The sequence below is a fragment of the Arachis duranensis genome, chromosome 9, assembly GCF_000817695.3.
Source record: "Arachis duranensis cultivar V14167 chromosome 9, aradu.V14167.gnm2.J7QH, whole genome shotgun sequence".
Classification (NCBI taxonomy): domain Eukaryota; kingdom Viridiplantae; phylum Streptophyta; class Magnoliopsida; order Fabales; family Fabaceae; genus Arachis; species Arachis duranensis.
Window position 1 is genome coordinate 113,803,711 of NC_029780.3, and position 4,472 is coordinate 113,808,182.

Sequence of the window (4,472 nt, forward strand, 5' to 3'; positions counted from 1 at the left end):
CTCTTCTCTTATGAAGTTATTCCTGTTAGTGTTTCACCTATCAAGATCAGTTTAATCCAATTATTCATGGTTCTGCTGTTTGCAGGGGGTTTCAACTTTCAACTTGATCCATTAAAATATGACTGCCTAGCTTCACCTAGTTCTCGCCTTTTGAGAGCAGTAACTTGGAATCATATGGGAGTTCCTGGACTTTACTAATGGCGCAAGCTGGTACGTGGTATAGCAGTGTTTCAATAAAGTAGAGGGAACATGTGAAAATTCGAAGACGAAGAATTATTGGATTTGACAGCACAACATTTTTTTCTTTTTTCTTCACTTTTTAAATAAATTTTTTCTTTGTTTTCTTTTCCCTTTTTTTAAGGGATGTTTTCTTAGCTGGTCCATTAGTAGTATTTGGTCATGGGCCAGACCAAGTTGAATTTCATTGGGCAGTTTCGGAGTGCCTTTACTTGATCTGGAAAATCTTTTTTTTTTTTTTGGTCAAGTGGATTGGACAACCCCCAATCCTAGGTATCACAACTCACCCACACTACACACTCACCCACACACATTTTAAGGGTTCATAATCAATACTTGGTGTACTCACCAAGATTTGAACCCGGGTCCAGCATATTAAGAGGCGCATGGTGTTACCAGTTGAGCTAAACCTCAGCTGCTATCATATGCTTTTTAAGCATCAATGTGATTGGACAACTTAGATATTAATGGGTCCCTCACTCCCTTGATATCATATGCTTCCTTATTTCTTTGGTCGGAAATATACTGATTGCTGAATGATGTTATGGTAAAAGACATCATAAAGCTTTGCTTTTTTGAATGCCTTGGGCATGTTCTGGGCCATCTGTTGGGTCCGTTAAATTTAGACCTAACTAGCATTTTGAAAAGGATGGCTTCATCAGGTCCAAAAACAAATGAGAAAAGGATGGCTTCATTGTATAATATAGCATATTTTTTAATATCAACTTATCATGTTCGGTAGGATAGTTTGTGATAATCTTCTTTTGGGCTTTGTCCCAAAAAGTGTTCACCCAAAAAATGATATGTTTTGATAAAATCACCAAAATCTTATTTAGATTAACTATAAAAGCTTCAAGTAATCTCTTAGTCTAATAAAATCTTAAATAGGTATGCAAGTAAATGGCGTGTTAATTTTGCATGTTTACTTACTAAGATTTGAATTTTTTGCTTAGATTCCATGTGACTAAAATTTATTCGACCTCTTAAAATATTGATTGGTTCCTCAATATTATCATGAAAACGAGATTTTTGTGACTCTAGAAGTAATATTTAAATTTCTCTTAATTACATTGAATTTAGGTGAGAAGTCCAAATTACAAATAGTTAATGTATTAAATCTGTTATGATATGGATGTCCATATCCATTCTATGTCTACTCAGCAAGTACTCTTGAAAAGTACATGCATTTAAGAATCTGCAGTGCATGCTTTCCAACTTTTGAAAATGTGAACCTTGAATTTGTATAAATAGAGAAATTATCTTAGGTTTTACATAGCAACATAAGCAAGTAATAAGAAACCTATTCCCTCTTTATGTTACAATCAAATACTTGTTTTCCTTTAGTAAGGTTTTAATGAGGCAATAATCCTAAATGGGCATCCAAGGGGGAGTGTTGTGATAAGAACAAGCAACGTGGATGCCCATTCCCATGTAAAACTCACATTTTCAAAGAGAGAATGAATATTAAATGCATGTTAAAAATAAAGACTCCATGCATGTATAAATAGGGGTATGGTACGAGACTTTTTACATACAACAATAATAAACAAATACTCTCTCTTTTCTTTCTTACACTACAAAGCAATATAAAATGTTTTTTCTTTCTTTTACAATAAACAAATGCAATTCTCTCTCTTTTTATTTTTAATACTTCTTTCTATCTTTGTATATATATACACAATACAACATATAATATTATATATATATATTATTGAGCTAATTATTTTAATACTAGAGTCTTCTATTTATACAACTTTATTTTATATCTTTTATTTATTTTACAACACGTTATCAGCACGAGACTCTGATCAAACTTTTAGGAAGACTCAGGTAACAATTTTTCATTATGTCGAAACTCTCTCATCTTGAATTCAATGCTCTTGATATATCTGGAAACAATTATTTATCATGGATATTAGATGCTGAAATCCATCTTGATTCAATGGATCTTGGAGATACCATTAAGGTTGGAAATAATGCATCCCAGAAGGATAAAGCTAAAGCCATGATTTTTTTTCGTCGTCATCTTGACGAAGGATTGAAAAATGAATATCTCACATTAAAAGATCCTGCAGATCTTTGGAAAGACCTCGAAGAAAGGTATAATCATCAGAAAACGGTGATACTTCCTCAAGCTCGATATGAATGGACGCACTTGCGTCTACAAGATTTTAAATCTATAAATGAATATAATTCTACAATGTTTCGAATCACCTCATGAATGAAATTATGTGGGGAAAAAATAACTGATCATGATATGTTAGAGAAAACTTTCTCAACCTTCCATGCCTCGAATATGCTCCTGCAGCAGCAGTATCGAGAGAAAGGGTTTAAAAAAATATTCTGAGTTAATTTCTTGCCTCCTTGTTGCTGAACGCAACAATGAGTTGTTATTGAAAAATTATGAAGCGCGCCCAGCTGGCGCCGCCCCATTTCCTGAAGTAAATGCAGCAAATCGTTACCCCAGAAGAGGTAAATGGCAATTGGCAAGCTTTTAATAACAAGAAAAATTATGGAAGGAAAAAGAATTATGTTCAAAAGAGAGGATCTCACCAGAAGTGGGATAAAGAAAGAAATATTGGGCAGAATAAATCAACAGAGGATAAGTGTTTCCGTTGTGGTGGAAAGGGCCATTGGTCACGTACCTGTCGTACCCCAAGGCACCTAGTCGATCTTTACCAGGCATCTTTGAAAAAGGACGATAAAGGAAAGGAAACAAATTTTGTTTCAAATGATGCTGAGAACTCCACCACTCATTATGATGTATCTGATTTCTTTGAGGATCCTGAAGGAAATATTGGTCATTTGATCAATGATGGAATAGTTTAATATGTGAGATTGTGAAATATCTATGTAAATAAATAATGTAAAGAACTTATTGTTAAGTTTTATTTTCTATGTATTTAAGTTTCAAATGTAATGTACATAAATAATGAAATATTAATGTTTATAAATTTTAAAATTATTAAATGTGTCAAATTTTAAAATAAAATTTTAGTATATGACGTTACAACACGTTATCAGCACGAGACCCTGATCAAACCTTTAGGAAGACTCAGAGAATGGCAAGGATATGTAATGAAGATGTATGCCTTGCGGATAGTGCAAGTTTGCACACTATTCTCAAAAGTGATATATATTTTACCCATCTTGTGCCAAAAGAGGAATATGTTAATACTATTATTGGCTCAGGCAATGTGATAGAAGGCTCTGGAAGAGCTATAATTTTGTTTCCTGGAGGAACAAAATTTATAATAAATAATGCACTATTATCTACCAAGTCTTTGAGGAACTTGTTGAGTTTCAAAGATATTCGCCAAAATGGATATCATGTTGAGACGATGAATGAGGGAAATCATGAGTATTTATGTATCACAACTCATGATTCAAATAAGAAAGTTATATTAGAAAAATTACCCTCACTTTCATCTGGGTTGTATTATACCAAGATTAGTGCAATTGAATCACATGCTATTGTAAACCAGAAGTTTACTAACTCAAATGAGTTCATAACTTGGCACGACCGATTGGGTCATCCGGGAACAACCATGATGAGGAGAATTATTGAAAAATCTCATGGACATTCACTAAAGAACCAGAAAATTCTTAAAACTAGTGAATTTTGTTGTGCTGCATGTTCTCAGGGAAAGTTAATTTTAAGGCCATCACCAGTAAATATTGGATTTGAGTCTCCTGAATTCCTAGAAAGGATTCAAGGTGATATATGTGGACCTATTCATCCACCATGTGGATCTTTTAGATATTTTATGGTCCTAATAGACGCATTTTCGAGATGGTCACATGTGTGCTTATTATCTTCTCGCAACCTGGCGTTTGTGAGATTATTGGCTCAAATTATTCGATTAAAAGCACAATTTCCAGAAAATCTAATCAAAGCAATTCGTCTTGATAATGCTGTTGAATTTACTTCCCAAGCTTTTGATGCTTATTGTATGGCTAATGGAATAAGTGTTGAACATCCAGTAGCTTATGTTCACACACAAAATGGGTTAGCAGAATCACTTATTAAACGCCTCCAATTAATTGCTAGACCCTTGCTTATGAGAACAAATCTCCCGACTTCGGTTTGGGGGCATGCTATTTTACATGCCGCAGCACTTATTCGTTTGAGGCCAACAAGTTACCATAAGTTCTCTCCTATGCAGTTAGCTTTTGGCCAGCAGCCAAATATTTCCCATTTAAGAATATTTGGGTGTGCAATATATATTCCCATT

General features: G+C 33.9%; 1 protein-coding gene across 1 annotated transcript in view; it reads left to right on the forward strand.

Moving 5' to 3' along the window:
* LOC107467416 (protein indeterminate-domain 4, chloroplastic) overlaps positions 1-208 on the forward strand; it is a 5,566-nt gene extending 5,358 nt beyond the window's left edge. Inside the window, exon 3 of the mRNA XM_016086507.3 lies at positions 86-208. The gene's annotated coding sequence lies outside the window, so the exon portion shown is untranslated. The remainder of the gene's footprint in view (positions 1-85) is intronic.
* The last annotated feature ends 4,264 nt before the right edge of the window (positions 209-4,472 follow it).